We start from the raw sequence: 18,315 nt of genomic DNA on the forward strand, positions 1-18,315 counted from the left end.
ACTTCAGCGCTGGGTGAACATGTTAAATTCCTAACAGGGTAAATCGCCCAACACAGGCCATCTGAGGCCCAGGGCAAATCTCTGATGACACCCTCTATTCCCCACATACCCCACTACTTTGGACCTGGATCCACGAGTATCCTCGAGCTGAAGCGGCAAATTGTATAGGGAATAGGCAGCAAGAGAAGATCCTGCCCCTGTGACAGTGATGTCCTACCATCTGTCAGGCCCCCCCACACACACACACACACACACACACACATAGACACATCTGCGTAAAGACAGAAACACCCTAATGTTTACACCAGAAAGCCGGAAAATGATTGATACAAATCCTTAAAACAGGCAGCTCGTGCTTAAAACCCAGACAGCTTTGTATTCTCAGCGGCACCAGTTTGGTGTGTTTTGCCGTTCAGAAAGCAGTGGTTACTTCCAGAGTAATTGCCGCGGTAACGGTGTTGTTTAGAGCCCGGCGAGGGTCAAGGGTGAGAGATTACCCAGAAATATTTTCCCTGCGAAAGACATGGCTGCCTCAGTCGTCAGCCTGGGCCTGCTCGCTGCTTAGCCTTGAGGCATTCAAATTGACAGGTCTCATTATGTGTGAACTCCCAATATTCCCCTTCGTATTCCATGGCCTGTCAGTCTCCACCTGCCTGTCCATCTCACCGCCGCGTTTGCCTCAGCACCCACTCAGTGACAACCGCCATCTCCTCGCCAGCCTTTTTACAGTGGGAACGTGCTGGAGAGTTTGTGTGTGCCTGTGTGTGTGTGTGTGTGTGTGTGTGTGTGTGTGTGTGTCACGGAGGGATGTGTGGGTGTAGGCAGTGGCAGGCTTTACAAAAAAGGGCCCGGCTATCTGCTGACAATCTGACAGGGGCCCTCTTGTAAACAAACTGCAACAACCGGTGTGATCTAACCTATAGCATTGTACTGCAAATTAGAAGGAGGGGGACTCGCACCTCACGCGTACTGTACACACATACAAGCTCCTACATATAAATAAATGCAGGTGCGTACACGTATAAGCGCTCACACACGCACACACACATACACACAAGCCTGATGGTACCTCAGCAGAATCTTAAGTACCTTATGCAAACTGTATGTTTGTTGCAGAGGCACAGGCAGAGCACTGATGAGTGGCTCATTATGGCAACACCAGCACTACACACTGGGTATCGCATAATCAAAGCCTGGGGGTACGTATTAATTATCCTTTTGAATAGTGATGAAATTTTAAAAAGCTTCTCCTTAAGGCTCACATCACGGATAGATGAAACAAAGCGCAGCACAGCTTGCGCGCCCAGGCTCACATGTGTTTTTACATCTGTTCAGGATATTTCAATTTGATGCTCAACAAGCTGAGACCGAGATTAAAGGATAATAATGTGTCATCCTCCACACAAGCATCTCCTCCAGAGCGAGTAATAGCACATCAGCAGGCAGGCAGGCAGGCAGGCAGGCAGGCGGGCGGGCTTCTTCGACTTCTGGAGGAGAAGCTAGCTAACAGCCATCACAGGCGAAGTGGATCCAGTCACGCATGTGTCTCCTGCTTGTCTCCAGTCAAGGTTGCTGAGGCACTGTCTCTCTCCTTCCCCTCACACGTACCGGGTTGGAGCGGGGATGGGGGGTGGGGGGTGTTGTATTGAGATTTGCTTGAAAGAAATATTTATGAGCTGACTTTTTTTTTTTTAGAGAAAGCGTTGTCTTTAATGAACATGTTTAAAGATTGTTTCACCATCTATAATTTATGTGCCAGGGCTTCGTCAGGGAGAAAAAAAAAGGGGGCTAGTTTGTAGGTTTGCGCGGTGAATCCCCGATGCGCGGCGGTAAAGAGCAGCCCGAGCATCTGCTTTTGTCGGAGCGGCGTGACTGCTTGACACCGCCGTGGCATGCAGAGGGACTCGTGGGATACGGAGGCATTGTGAGCACGAACACACCGGTTGCCAAATTGCGCGAGGAGCCGCTGATTGACACTCATTGACCAGAGGAGGAAAAATGATGGAGGGAAAAGGTTTGGAAGGCCTTGAATATCAGCCTGACTGCCACTCAGAGAAGAAAAAGGCATGCGGTGGGAAGGTGAGGGAGAAAACAGATGTGTAGAAGGCAGGTGATTCTGTTTAAGGTGCTAACCAATTTTCCGCTCTCTATCCCGAGGCTTTACACTACTGCTCCTTTTGTTTTGGGTGTTCCTGCTTTATTTGGTAGTGACAGACAGGCGGTAGAGAGAGAGGGGACACCATGCAGCGGAGGGCCCGACTGGATTGGAGCACAGGCCATGGTGGTTTGGGTCAAGGCGATAAGGACTCAGCCTTGATAGCGTGGTGAACTGATCCTTTAAACAGCCATCTTTCGCTCATAGTGTAAAATCACATCAGTAAATGAGATGTACCCTGACATCAGGTTCAACATCAAGTTTTCTTTTTTTGCTTTGATATCAGGAAATATACATGCAGTATTAAGGTCATATTTGTAAGAATAGTTGATTTTTGAGTCTCACGGCCAACTCCTTCAAACAATGACACTTTGAGATAGTAGGTCAAGGCGGTCGCCACCCCAAGGAGCTAGTAAGTGACAAAGAGAGTGAGGCTCAAACGCCAGCTTTTCTTACAAGTTGGACCTTTACACTAACAAACTGATTATTAATTAATAGTATCCATTTTTAAAAAATCATGTCTTTAAATGGGGGAGATTTTTAATGTTGATTGTTGAGTCTCTAAATTATTAGCTCTAGATTAACGCTGGTGTCCTGACTTTTTAGTTTTGGCTCAAGCTCCAAAAACATGTAAACTTATATTTCCCATAATGCAACTAATGCTGACTTCAGACTTAAAAAAGCTCCTTAAAGAGTTGCATATAGAGCCGCTGTCACACACTGAGACTCAGTGCTCCTAATGACAAGTGACCAGTTAATTAGATGCACCTGTACAGTCTAATTCAAACCTCAGGGGCAGCTACTTGTGCCTGGGAGGGGGGGGGGGGCTACTACTTTGGTTGCCAGGGGATCCATGTAAGGGCTGTGTGAGAGCCCAATACATTTGGGGAATCAGATCACAATTTGATCTCAAAATAGATTAAACTTCACATATTTAGTCCTCTGTAACACCCGACCACCACAGCTGCGACGGAGAGTGGGCCGAGGTGACAACCAATGACAGCATTAGTTAGCCAAGTGCTTCAACTAAGTTAAAAAACCGTTAGCTGAAGAATCAAATTAATAACAGTTAATAGGTTTAGCTGAGTAATGGATACAAATGCAGATCTCAAAGTAATGGACAGATACTCAAATAAAAGTGGATAAATAGTTGAAACATCTGAATGCAACTTTGGGCAAACCAACGCTGTAAGACAGTGTAACAAGTATTACTGTAGAATAACAGCTTTTACATAATTGATAGTTTTGTTAAAAAACATCCATCTAGACTGAATTAAATTCAGATGAACACATCTGGAAGATGGTGGTCCCCAGTGTTTGGAGGAATTTCGTAATCCATGAAGTTAGTGTTTTCCCCTGTGTCTGCCAACCGGATTACACAAAAACTACAAAACCGATTTTGCTTAAAACTTGGATGGAGGATGAGACTGAGCCTAGAATCATCCTTGTTAACTTTTGGTGAGGATCTGGATAAAGAGGCAGATTGAGGATTTTTTTTTTTCACTTGCTTTTGACATTTTTGCAAATTTCTCAGGACTGGCATCTATGAGAAAGTACAGCTTGATGTGGATAAAGTCGAGTGTTGGGCCTCGGCGGAGGTAAGCACTCCACTGGGTGCCATTCTAGTTGAGTTACGTTTTCAATAATTAGTTGCCATTAACTGCATGTCTGTTGCCACATGATTTACTGTGGGCCAAACAAGCCTGCGTTCTATTACTTTCACAGGCATTTTGTTTGTGATGGGGTTTTTACTCAATCTTATCAGGGCCTGGTGAGAAGTATTACATCACCCATGGAAATGGAGGTGGCCTCTTTATAGGCAATGATTGGTAATCAACATGTGTGATTTCTAACCAATGAAGGGCAGTCAGCTGTAATGACGAAGCTGTACGGAGCAAATGGGCTGGCTGCTTTGTGAGCCAGAGGTTTTTTTTAATTTCTCCCTAAAGCAGGAAATATGAAAGTGTTCTTGCAGTCTAACAATATGAAAAGTCAAGGAGCCAGCCTTCATGACAACGTGCATCAGACCTCCTTTGGTTCAGTAGAGCAGCATTTGTCTAGATGTCTCCTTCCATGACCAGAGTGGATGATCTAATCGCCTGCTGCCGCTGCTGCTAGATGCACCCTCGGTGATGACAGCATGGGTGAGCAGGTGAGGTCACAGCCAATTGTCACTAATAGGAGTGAGATGAGCCGCGGCACCAGCAACTGTGTAAAAAACTCTAACCTTATTATTTACAAAGCTGCACCTCGAACCTTATCAGTCTCAAACGGAAGTGTGCCTTCAGCGCACATGGCTGCGCGCAGATTATCGCAGTCAAAAAAAAAAAAGAAGAAGAAGAGAGGGGAAAACAAGCTATACTGTAGCTGTCAAAGTTTCATCCTGTCTGAATTTCTTCCTTTACAAGTGCCTCAGTATATGTAAACACAAGCACACCCACACAAAGACACACGAGCAAACACACAGCCGCTGAGAAGCACACGCCTGTGCACACACACACACACACACACACACACACACACACACTGCAGTTCTTCCAGTCAAGGATGTTGGAAAACCTGTCAGACTTTTCACAAAGAAAAGCAAATTTATTTATTTATTTGAGTTCAGAGTAATTACAGGCATTACCGCGGTGCTTGGCTGTGACATCTCTTTATAAAATCAGGTTCACAGTGCGCCAAGTAAGAGACGTGCCAGGGAGGAAATGTGACTCTTTTCCTCTTTTAATCTCTAATCAAATTAAATAGGTGAACACTTTTTTTTCCCTGCTCTCCCTCCCTCCCTCCCTCCCTCCCTCTCTCTCTCTCTCTCTCTCTGTCTGTCTCCCCCTCCCATCACATGAGAAGGGAGTGGATAAGCTTTGCCTGAAACTGCCAAGTGTACATCTAGATACCATGAAAAAAAAATCTGCCTGTCAGCACTTCCACGATTCTTGGTCCTGAGGATTTTTTTTTTTTCAATATGACTGCGTGAGTGCACGTAGCGGCGGCAGCTCAAGGAAAACTCCAGAGCCAAAGAATCCAATTGAAGGTATTTGTTTCCATTTCCGGCTATTTGGCAAAGATGAGACTAGATAAATATGTTATTCATTCCTGCCGAACACAGTGGCTTCTGTGGAAACATGTTACTCTCGCCTCTTTTTCTTTGAGTCTAAATAATTGAACAGAGAGAGAGGAAGGCCTCGGCAGGGTTCATATTGAGTTTTTTTTTTTTTTTTTACTGACTTTCCCCCCACATCTGTTCCTACTGGCTGCCTCACACACACAGACACACGTATATAAAGATCCACGCTCTCGCAGCAGATCAGATGACAACACACGGCTGTCTTGAACAACCCGCCCGCTTTGAGCTCGTGACAAAATAAAGCGAGATGAAGCCTCGCGCAGGTACAACGTGGTCAGACTCCGCTGGGTTCGCGCGCGCTTCCACTTCCTCCTTCAGTGCCGAGCACCAGCAGGCGCCCCGGGGCCCTGACAGGGAAGATATGACATGTGAAAAAAAAAAAAAAAAATACTAGAAGGGGAGGGGGGAATGAAAACAACTTCCCCCCACCAAGAAAAGAAAAGAAAAGAAAAAAAACAAAAAAAAAAAACACGAGCCTTGTGTTTTACATCTCTCTCACACAGCGACAGCTTCGGGGACAGTTTATGTGCGAGAGACAAAAAGACACTTTGACACTGTCAGCTTCTGTCACCGACGCCACCGATGGTTGCTGGCGAGGAGTAGCTGCGGCAAAGCGGCCTGCTCCTCTTGTGTTGATCTGTGAGTGTGTGTGAGAGAGAGAGACTGGGAGATGGCTGGGTCTTCTGTGTGTGTGTGACTTGATGTCTAGAGGCCTTTATGATAATGAACGGCAGGTCTTCCCCCAACTAAAACATATCAATAAATAAAACATAGGAACTCCTCCATTGTGGTGGTAGATTCAGGCCCCCCTCTCTTAGCTCGCTGCCACTTTAAGGCAGCCAAGCTTAGCTGCGATACAAATACACCATCATAAACACTTAAGATGAACAATCCACCTGAGACTGAGAAAGCAAGCCCCTTTTATCCACGGAGAAGGAGAAACTATACATAATTAAGAGAGGAAAGTGTAGAGATATAATTGCCGCGTTGTTGATAATCTTGATTACCATTATTAAGTAGTTCTTAAAGATACATGACTCTGAGCCATATTTAGAGGACCTAACTTATTAATCAGGCAGCTGTTTGCTGTAGCTCTCAGAAGAAGAGGTACAGTAATAACTCAGCGTGGGTGTGTATGTGTGTATGAGGTGTGTGTGCGTATATTGTTATTCTAATCTAAATGGGTAATCCAGTCAGAAAGACCAAATTGGGAAATTTGTCGGATTTAAAAAAAAAAGGGAAAAAAAAGTGATGTGTGTGATGATTAAACAAAGCAATTATGAGGATATAAAACGGAGCTGACAAGTAGAGTTAACACCATCAGAAGCCATTATAAATCACTGGCTACATGAAACAACATTTCCTAAATTACTCCCCACAATGGTGCACGCAGAGGACCGGGCAGATTCCCCTTTGTGTCGTGGTGATCTCGGGCAAAAAGAGAAAAAAAGAACGGTCTTTGTTTCTTTGTGTTGCTCTGCTCAGACTGCAGAGGTCACGTCGAGGGTCGTCCCCCCAGGTTCGAGGTCCGCTCTCAGGTGCTGTCTGCCGTCCAAGGCTGAGCTCACCCCCAGCCATCCTCGGGCTCCACCTGCTCTTCAAACACCACTTGAAACAAACAGCAAAAAAAAAAAAAAAAAAAAAAAAAAAAAAAAGGGGGGGGGGGGGGGATTAAACATTGATTAGCAAGAAAACATTGGCAGATGTTTATTTCCGGAGGCAGACTAAATATGAAAAGGTGAGAAGAATTTAGCAAACTGGAGATCAATGTCTAAATGAGCGGCTCCACATTTGTATTTGATTTTAACACACAAACAACACAATAGTGGGCGAATTATGTAAAATGATGGCATTGAACCTCAGTGAGCCATCAACACTATAAGTAGGTAATCATCTGTGTATCAGTTAAGCTCTGTTACTCCAGTACAGTGGTGACCAGATCAGAGAACAAGTGCTGCCCTCAACAAGACCTAAATAACAGGAGCACACACAGAGAAAGTCCTGCTTATTAAAGCCGGACTGCAACACAGCTGAAGCCATAAATCACAAAATGTTTTCACCTAGTTTCTATTCATTTTATTTTACAGTCCAACATTTTCTCTCGTCCCATGTTCATTCATCAGTTCTAATCACAGGGGCCTAAACTTGTCTAAGTGTCACGACTGGATGTCAGAAGACACAAAATCCACCATGGGGTTGATATATCATGCACTCTGTACCCAAACGCCGGGGTGTTGAACACAGCTCATTTGGGCTGCAGCCTTTTGCGGCGATGCTTGTCATCATAGTCATACTGCCCTCCATTGGCTGACGCTCATACTACAACAACTGTGCAGAGGGTAAAGTCAGTATTGATGTTCCAATTTGACTAATAGCTGTTAGAGACAGGTGTGATCAAATTATTGACAACAGGGAAAGACTTCATTAAAATGATGGACAGCATTTTTTTTCCCCTTTAAAGATCTGCTGATCATTACAAGGTCCAACTTCCAGCACCTCGTTCCCAAAGTGTAACTTGTGTTTGAGGAAGGTTCTTCTTCTCTCTTTTCTCCTCATCTGTGCTGTTTCTATTTACCTTTTCCATCCAAAGCTCACAGTCTGACATAGTGACAGCTGCGCAGTAAACGAGTTCAACACTCGATGTGGCTTTACATATCAGAGTTCAGTTTCATACTGTTGGCCAATATCGACGGACTTCAGTTCGTAAAAAACAGCACAACGGTGGTTCGGTGGAACCCCTCAGGCCAACAACGCATAGCTGGATGCAGTCATCGCTGAAACATCAGTTTCAATAAATATAAGTGCTGTCCACCCTTCTCCTCTATCTCATCATGTGTGTGTCAAATGATCGCATTTGTTGCTGAAACTTGTTGCGCTGCACAGATGGCTGTGGTTAGGAATGAGTTTTAATAAGTGATATATCCCAGCTCGTACTCTCTAATAACAAACTGCCTCTGTTTCCTGATCAGGGTGATCAGAGAGAAAGGGGAGCCACTCAGCAAGGTTTGTCAAACATCATTTGGACGGGAGGAAACACTGATACACCAATAACTTTTTATGTCCTTTTCTTTTATTGGTGCCCATTATCGTTATCACCGTCATCGTTCTACCTTGTGTGCGTCATGAAGAGAACAGAGGACATGTTGTTACTTTCTCATCTATTTCATCTTATTTTATCCTAATGAAATGTATTGGTATTTTTTTTAAACACAGCACTGTAAGCACTTACTAAAGTAGGTATAAAAATACACTGAAATGCTATGTGGCTCCTAAAAGTATGAGGAAAGCAGTGTTTTCCCATCAGTGTCATAAATGCTCCTCAGACTTAAGCTGCACTCACGGCAGGAGAGCTTCCCACATGAGTCAGTGACTCCGTTGAATTGCTTTCAGGAGCACATCTGTGACGCGACCGGCCCGTCTCACAGATGAGAAGACAAGACATCCCGCTCATGCCTGATCAGAACCCCGTCCCTCGACTGTGTGGGAATGCACAGGCTGTTGGCTTTGACGCTCAACTCACACCGTTATCATTCTGACGGTGCCTGTAGTTTGATGACTTCACACCTGGACCACAGCTCCGCCCAGCCTCAACCTGAGCTGGAGTGTAATCAGCGAGCGTAAGTGTCAACACCTGTAGTGTACGGCTGAAACTTCCTCACCAACCGTAACATGAATCTTTGATAGAGCAAGACTTTTCATTTTCTTGTCACCGGAGACAAATGTGCGAGTTTATGAAAGGATGTGTTTTAGTGGCTTGAGATCGGAGCTACACACAGTAAAAGCTGTATGTACTGTAAGGCCTGCCCTCTAATAATTAGGATTATCCCTCGGGGGCTTCCGTCAAGTGGCAGCGCCCTCTTTTGCAGCGGCCTGTGAGTGAGGTTTATGGGAAATGTGGTGCTGATTTAATGGTGCATCTGGCATGAGAGAGGGGCAGGCAGCCATATAAGACCATACAGTAGTTTAATTTGTTAATGGTTATTATGCCGTTCAGTTTATTTTGAAATGATGTATTGATGTGTAAAAAAAAAAAGGGGGGGAGGATCATGTCGCATGCTGTTTAATGCCTTTATAACTGACGTGTTTCAAGCCCTCAGACATGCAGCACACGTGCACAAAGAAGCAGGATTGGTGTGGCTATAAAATTTAATACGATACAGTGACTAACTACCTGTAAAAAAAAAAAAAAAAAAAAAAAAAGGATTATTTTCCTTTACTTTTGCATTACCTCAGTACCAAACAGATTCCAACACAGACTAGAGAAAAGAAATATCTATAGGGTGACTTTTATATTGTTTCACTCCAGACCAGAGGGATGTTGTGTCAGACTTATGGAGTGTGCATGAGTGCACGGTTACAGACAAGTAATCGTTCTTAATTTTTACATTGGTAATCCTGTTAGTGATCCTCTATTTTACTGAATGCATCTGTTATCCCAATTGCGTCTTTTGTTCTCTAACTTTACCAGAATACAGTCACCCCTTTTCGTGTATCCTCATGACATGAAAATGCAAATTAGCGAACGAATGTGTTACTCAACACTATATCTACTATGGTTGATGAATAGCGTTCAAAGATTCAGTTAGATGCTTGAGTATTGTTACACTGGTCTACATACAGACGGTCCCTGTATCCAACCCAGTGTCATGACAGCTAGTGTTAGGGTTAGGGTTAGAAAGAATCCTAAACATAGAAAGATGTTTGTGTCTGATTTGCATTAACATATACCTGAATTCACAATCTTTCCCCAACCATAACTAATGTGGACTGTGCAGATTAAAGCTTGTGAACAATTTCAGGAACTAAAAATATTGTTTCCAACCTTAACCAAAGTGCTTTTGTTGCCCGACCCTAACCACAAACTTGATGCAAGCACTGGATTCTGGTGCAACAGTTCTGTCCTTGCACCATCCATCCTCCACCACCTCCCTATGACTTCATAAATGTAGTGTTTTATTCAGAAAACATATTCATGTCCATGTACACTAAACCTCTGCTGTGATGCTACAGTATGTTGCCATGCCAGCTCTCCCACGTGGGCACAAACATAAAATATAAAGGACACACGCAACCAGTACAAAACAATCAATACGTGACTCACGTCATAGAACGGTGCTTTCCTTGTTTACGGATTTTGTTACAGCAACCAGTGGCAGCAACTCCACCCGACTGTCCTTTCGAATTACAAGCGTTCATTTACAAAACATCGCCGGTGAGCCGGGGAAGAAATTGTAGGTGTTGAGCGGGTTTTTGGCTGCAATAACAAAACCAGGAGGGGGTATCTTCAAAGCCAGATCGCTGCCCTTGTTATTCTCAGACACAAATGTACATCTGAACTATAGGCAGGTCAGTACAAACTTATTCCGTCGGTGCATAAAGGCTCAATTACTTTCCGGGTGTTTTTTTTTTTGTTTTTTTTTTTATTGCAGTAATGACTGATCCGACAGGAAAAAAACAACAGAAAAACAGATGTGTCGATCAACACCTTAAAAAAGACTTTCCTTGGAGTTGTGTCGGATCATGTGACCCATAATAAAAAAACTGGGCCATTATGAACCACATTTTAACAATGAAAACAGCCATTGCAGCGTGATTATGAGGTGAATGAGAGAATAGCTGACTTCTACTTGGGCTCGACTGGTGAAAACGCTCAACTTTGTGTGGCTGTCGGAGAGGCCTGACTGGAATAATGAGTGCCTGACGTCTGGGAGGCAAGCTGAGGGTAGCTGATTCAAGAAACTGGTCATGTTTAGGATATTGCCGCGATTGAAACCAGATGGTACTGGGAAAACACACACTTTTCATTTTTCATTACGGCAAAAGTCCTTTCAGATATAATGTCCCACTCTTTTGAAGACTGCCTGCCACAGAACTCTCAGTGGAATCCATAGGGATATGCTCGAGGCTGCAGTTTGTGAGGGAACCTGGCAACTTATCTACAGCTCCCTCAACAAATGTATAAGCCCTGATGAAAAAAAAGTCTGTTGAATCGGGCCAAAGTTTATTCTCCGTCTTCATTGAATCAAAGGCTTGGACATGCAGAGGAACCCTACTCTTGGATTTGTCCAGAATAAAAGCAGTCGTGTAATGTGCCTGCTCGTGCACACGAGGCCACAGCGCCCCCGGGGCCAGGAAGATGGTTTGGCCGGGGATCACGGGGGGGGGAATGGGTCAACGCGAGGAGCTGGTGGAAGGGGGAAGGCAAGGCGAGGCGAGGCGAGGCGGAAGAGTCAAAAAGCAAACCCAGAGAAGTCTTTGAATCCAGTGGAATTCCTCTCCTCCTCCGCCGGCTCCTCTGGGAGGCGTCAGGAGCCTGTGGAGAGAGCGAGGTAAGACGGGGACTGTCAGGAACAAAGCTCCGAATTCACATGATATGTTTAGCTAAAAGGGTGAAAGAGAAATGAATCAAAGCTTGGCGGGGATCAAAGAAAAACGCAACAATAAAGTCAAGGCGGTTGCCATGGGACCAGCAGGAGATGCATATCATTTATAAGTTGTTCTTCGGCTCCGTCAGATGTGGAGGGAATTGATTGTTATTGTTTGGAGGATGAACTGCTGCTGGAGGGGGTTAAGAGCAAGGGTTATCATCGCACAGTGAGAGGAATATATCTCCTCGCTTGTTTTAAACAGCCGCCGCCTGTGATCCGTGTCAGAGGCCACCGCCGAAGCACCTTCAACTCGCGATAACAGACAACAAGACAGACACAAAGACGTCTTTTGTCAACCCCATAAATATCTCATCGGCACAAGCCGTTGATAGGCTAAACATTTGTTTTGCATCTTACACTGGCAGAGGTTAGCGTCATTGTTACCGTTTGAATGTGAAATCAAATAGACTTAAGCTGTTAACTCCAGACTTTCATTTCCACTCACACAGTGTCATTTTCCCAAACACAGCTGTGGCGGGGAATGTGCCGCCTCGCTACGGTTTTAATTACTTTAAAGGGTCACTTTTGTATCTAAATTACAGAAAGCATGATTCCTCGCTCAGTCTTAGTGGTATCAAGAGACGCAGATCATTTTGGTTTTGTGCACCAGTGTTTTTGAAATATCCACCTTTGAAACTTCCGCTGCTGCCAAAACACAGAGGCTGCGACTGACGTTTTTCTCTTTTTAAATGCTCAGACTGATCAAACCTGAGATGCGTTGTAGTTAAACCTGACCGTCCAAGCTACCAGAGATCACTGGACTGTACGTGATTCACAAAATGCTCAGTTATTTATATATTAACATTTTTTTTTTCTTCATATTTCAAAACTACGGAAGTCCTGAGAGGCAAGAGAGAGGAAAAAAAATCTGTTGAAGCATTCTGTACATCTGATCTGAAGTTGTTTTCTCTCCTGTGTTTATGACATAAGAACATGTTTGCTGGAATAATCTCCCTAAATTCCTTCGAGTTCCTTAAATCTTTTTTTCATCTGTTAAAAAAAAGTTATGCCTGGAAACTTTTTGACAGAATATTCTTACCTTTTTCAATGTCTGAAGACGGGTGAAAAATAAGTGTTTTTTGTTGTTTTTTTGTTTTCATTTGGCTCTTCAGGCCTCCGTACAAACCCTGGCAAATATCATAAAAAAATAAAACAAAATTGGATATACCATGAGTAAATGAGCGTAATTCGTGAGCCCACATTGGTGCCGCAACATTCAAACAAAATAAAATATGAAAATGCTTAAATCTACGCAACATATAAACAAACCTTATTACATACTTAGTCCCTTAATTGGAAGTAGAACAAACTACTAGTTCACCAGAGACACAAACCTATGGAAGCCCGTCATGATGAGAAAAAAAGTAGGCTGAAAGTAGACATGATGAAAATAGAAACGGGCATGACAGATGGAATATTTAAGCCCAAATCATCAAACTTGTGAGAAAAGTCCCATTTTGACTTCATAGAATCTGTGAAATAGTCTAATATTTTCATTTATCTCATAATTGTGGCCTGCAGCATATTTAATTTTACTCTTTTTACTTTTATATATTTTCATTGCAAAAATGGGCTTCCATACAAATGACATCACAGCACAAGGAGCAAATCATTCCTCTGTTTGGAAATATTCTGCTCCTGTCTTAATTGTGACAATTAATGGATTTCCATATGCACACATACCTCCAGAAAAGCAGCCAATTTGATTGACACGACAGCGAGCGTGTCGTTACATTTTATTTATTTATTTATTTGTATCTGCAGGTTAGTGTGTGCATGTGCATCTCTGCCCACGGTGTGTACGTGGGAGAGGTAGCGTGCTCGTGCAGAGATGAGACCCGTCTGTCTGCTGCTCTCTCAGATTGCACCCATGAGAGATCCCAAAATAACAACAAAGGGCCCTCAGTGGGTCGGATGAAAGCCCTGTCACCAGCCATTTCAGCACAGAGAGTCTCCTCCCCTACTGTATCTCTGAGTGACACCTCACACATCACATGGAGACAGGAAGGGGAGACAGTCTCTCGTATTTGACCGCAACAAATATTTCCATATGTTAATGAGACTGTTGTTGGCTTTTAGCAGGGGGGGCAAATGGGTTGTGATTGTGGGCTGAATGGTATTGTGTTTGCTATTGCGTGGCTGGTGCTCGCTGAGTTTGGTGTGAGTCAAAGTTGGAATGTGTAGAGAGCACAATCCAAATATTTATGCTAATATGTCTATGTTTTTTTAAAGGAATAATTCAACATTTTGGTAAATACACTTATTGAAGTTAGATCTCGCTCTTATGTTTGTGCCTTAAGAACACAGCAGAAGCTAACAGGCTATTAGCTTTAGAGATGTGGAAGGATCTGAACTAGCTCTCCCCCGTCCTCCTTGCTTCCAGGTGTTATGCTAAGCTAAACTTATCATCTTATTGCTCCTGCTTGGAACACAAACATGAGGAAGGTATCGCTCCACTGTTCTGTTTTTCCAAAATGTGAAACCAAAACTTATAAAGCAGGGGTGCCCAGGCGTTTTCCTTTAGAGGGTCAAAACTAGAAATGTAACAGTGGACAAGGGCCAAAAGCAAAACTTTTGTGAGATCTGGCAAATGTTTTCCTTGTTTTCCACCTTCAGTATCTTTTACATGTCCAATGCTTCCAATAGTTTGATAAGATTAACTCTTTTTTGCCAAATTTGACCTTATGGCGGGCCAACTTTGGGCAACTCTGATCTCAAGTTAAACAAATCAAGAAATGTTTAACTCATGCGAGACAGCAGAAAGAAAAAGCCGACGTGAGTCAATGTGAAACGATTCGGTGTAACATTAGAGAGCAATGACGGCATCATTTGCTGATCTGATACAACAACATGAAGCCCAGTCTCCATAGGAAAGTAGCCCACTCTTCTACACAGTCTCGCAGTTCAATCTGCAGTGAAAATCCCTCCATGTTCGACTACTGATGTCTGGCCAAAAAACACTACAAACAGCAGAGAAGGACTCCATTGTTATTTCTAACTGGTAGAAGCCCCGAGGTTATTTTTCCTCTGCCTTGAAACAAATCAATGGAGCACAACTCACTTTGAACAATTGCACATTTGCTGAAATCAGATGTGGGTTGAGGAGCCAGCCATCATCGCGCTTATTCTGTTTGTTGACAGAGGAGGCCTTTGATAAACAAGCCTGTTCTTTGAAACAGGTGCCCAAGCATGAGTTCAGTTTTGAGAGGCAATTCAGGAAAAACTGACTGATTAGAGAGTGTTTGTTATTCCGCATGCAACCATTTGGATCGTTGTGTATCCTTCCCAAAGTCACAGAGATGCTTTCCGCGTAAACAATGATGCTATTCATTTTTTTTTTCTTCTTCTTCAGCACAATAGGTTGACACGGGTGTTTGACAATGATCAAATATCTCAGCAGTGAAATTGTCTGTCCTCTCCTGTCACTTTGATAGGAGTGTCAACAAACAGTGTAACTTGATAAAAATCAGCATTCGCGTGGAGGTTTTTCTTTTTCTTTTTTCCTTTAACCAACGTTGCCCCCAAGTGGTTTCACAAAGTTGAGCAGAGCTTCACACCACAAAGCAACTCGCACGATGAATCTTTTACGTTTGCTATAATTTATACACGTCACTCTCGTGCAACATATAGTCTGCTTTCCTCGACTGAAAACGCTGAAGTCATGGCTGAGCCACGTTGAGTTTCCGCTGGCTGGCTGTCCTACAACAGTTGAACACAACATGCGGTCCACCCAGTTCACAAACCCGGCTTATCCTCTCTATCAGCATATGGAAGTGTTTTCGGCATCGCTATCTACGAGCAGCAAATGGTCTTAAATCAGTCATTTTAATATCAAAGCACTTAACACTAGAATGATGATTACTTGCAGGTGGATAGCCGTGCTGCTTGTCAGGACCGCATTTGAAGAAAATGACTGAGCTCTTATCCGACACGTACAGTACAGCCCAGTGTTCAATAGGCAAGATCACATTACAGAAGATTACTTTGGAGTTTCAGCAATTTTCCCAAATTACACTGGCCTTTGGTCTCTGGTAAACTTGATTGACTTGAATGGTTTTCATTAGAGAGCCGAGGCCCTGCTGTTGGTGCTTGTACACAAGAGCCGAGGCGTTTTGAGGGTGAGCCGGTGCAGATGGGACGCTGGATGCGAGCAGATATGCAAATCCTCTCACGGAACCGCTTCATCATGTTTGAAAGGGTCACAGGACTCTGCAGTTTGGTTTGTGATGGCGCTCTGTGTTTAACAAGCCTGACATTCTCCCGCTACACTACAATTTGGTGTTTTACAAAAAAACAAAAAACAAAACCCCAAAACAAAACAAAACTGAAGCATTGAATTTATTGAAATAAAACCCGGCTTTCGCTGTGGCGGGAAAGTAATGCAGTAGATGCCATTTTGATGCCTTCAGTGTGTGTTCGCAGTGAAACAGACCCTGTGTGATTTACACTCAGTGTCAGATGTGAACTTCAGCCCACCCTCCTCCTGTCTCTCCTCGTCAACTGAACAAAATCTGAGTAATGGAAATCAATTAGATGTCACGGAGGGCCTGAGCCCAGACTGACAGGAAAATAGCTATGAATAACATGACCACCCTTATTACCCCTCTAGGAAAATACTTAGAGAGGGATCCAAAATGAAGAGTAATCCGGATACACTTTCAGTGTCACAAAGAATAAGAGCTGTTCACCCTGGCCAGAGATATTCCCACATTCCTATCAGCTGCTTGTCTTCTTCAGCTGAAATCCAAGAGGAATTTAAAGATTGGTGTCATGTGCTTCAATGCATTATCAGACGATCCCACCCACATATTCATTCCCAGGCTTGGTCATTCTGATTGCTCACTGTCACTTAATGTTCAAGCGTCCTCCGTAGCACACATCCAGCCGCCGCTGGAAAGAATTACGACAGTTCAACAGAGCAGGGGACGCTCTCCCTCTCTGAGTTTGCTGGAGGGATCTGCAGGTTTGTGACGCCATCTTGAGGAGGTTTGCCTTCACAGCAGACAACAAAAACACTGATCAATCCTTGCAACCTCGAAATAAATATTTGGGTTGCATTCCCAGAGTATCAAATGGCACTTCTGAGGTGAGCTGCATCGACTGTTTCTCTGCAAGCTTTAATTTGGGGTTGATTCACGTCAGAGGATAAGTAGACTGAGTTTGATCACTCTGTGCAAAAAGAAAAAAATAGGGCAATTATGGTCAAACGGACCACATGGGGCGGTAATACCGTATATGCTGTGTGTAATAGAGCTTTGATGGATTTCTCCACTGGATATAATGACTTGAACTGCAAGCAAACCCACTTGGGTTGACAGGGGAAGGTTAATAACAAATAATAAGCTTCATGTAGCACCTTTCAAAACAGATATGCATAGTGCTTTATGATAAAAACGCAACACATTTATAAAACACAGAGAGAATAAGAAGAACTGAGAGGCACAAAAACAAGAGAATATTAAAAAAAAAAAACATTGTCATAGAACATGTCATAAATGTTTTGCTTATGGTTTCACTTTCATTTAGACAGGTGGACATCAACTTTGTAATGCATCAAGCACTTGCTTAGGTGTAATGTTATGGATTTGGGAACTTTGTTTGCTTGTTTGTATGTTATTTGAGCTTTTGATTCAACTCATAAAGACTGTATATATTTTAGAAAAAAAATTGTGTTGGGTTTTTTTTCGATGTTCGAAATCTTTATGAACTAAAAAGATTAGTTTAGGTAAAATAATAAGTTAATACAGAGTAGTTACCACATAGACTCATTAATTACTAATAACTTAATTATTAGTTTCTCTTTTAGTGCCCCTCAAAGAAAGTGATGCATAATATTGATTAGTTACTCAGTAGTCCCTGATCAATTCCTTGACAAGTGGTCAGCATGTCAATTCACAGATATTTATGAACTAATCATTAATTAATGATTCATTAATATAGGACCTCCCAGTATGTTCTCAATTAACTCATTATCTGCTTTATAGTCCTTGAATTAGTTTATTCAGAAATTACTTATTGACAGTTTGTTAATTATCAAGTAACTCCTGAATCATTCCACAGCTGCTCCTCAGTAGCTATTCAGTTCTGTACCTTACTGCACGTGATTACTTTGTTCCAATAATGACGCTGTGTGAAGGCCTGTAAAAACGAGCTGGAGGACCGGACCCGGCGCAGGGCTGTGTGGTTCAAACTGAGCGCCTGTAGCAGCTGACTTGGCACCAGCGATAACAACGCTGAAATATACTCTCTTTGAGGAAAGACCTACACCAATGCCTATATAATACTTCTACAGTTTTTATGGGTGGGAGAATGAGGGTCAACTTCGCAAAACGTACTGAAGCCATCAGATGAGATCAAGACAAAAGCTCCACCCATTCCTCAGTGTATGCTTGACAGGGCCCCACTGGAGACGGCTCAGCCACCCTCATCACTGGCAATGTTGCTCCAGCCTCCTATAAAGTTGAAGTAAATGTGAAGTCATGTCCACTGGGGAGATGGTGTACAGAAATGACATCTATAACGCTGATTAGATTTTATCATTTCCTCTTTAATCATATTTCTCCTGTTGCATCCAGATTGCATCATCACAACATGGCACTTCAGAGTGT

General features: G+C 43.2%; 1 long non-coding RNA gene across 1 annotated transcript; it reads right to left on the reverse strand.

Annotated features, from left to right (window-relative positions):
• Positions 1-10,730: 10,730 nt before the first annotated feature.
• On the reverse strand, positions 10,731-18,159 carry LOC119025987. Its single transcript, XR_005076980.1, has 2 exons — positions 18,043-18,159; positions 10,731-11,592 (listed from the first exon to the last, which is right to left on the reverse strand). It is a non-coding gene; the product is annotated as an uncharacterized LOC119025987 (long non-coding RNA).
• Positions 18,160-18,315: the final 156 nt, after the last annotated feature.

The sequence above is a fragment of the Acanthopagrus latus genome, chromosome 9, assembly GCF_904848185.1.
Source record: "Acanthopagrus latus isolate v.2019 chromosome 9, fAcaLat1.1, whole genome shotgun sequence".
Taxonomy (NCBI): Eukaryota; Metazoa; Chordata; class Actinopteri; order Spariformes; family Sparidae; genus Acanthopagrus; species Acanthopagrus latus.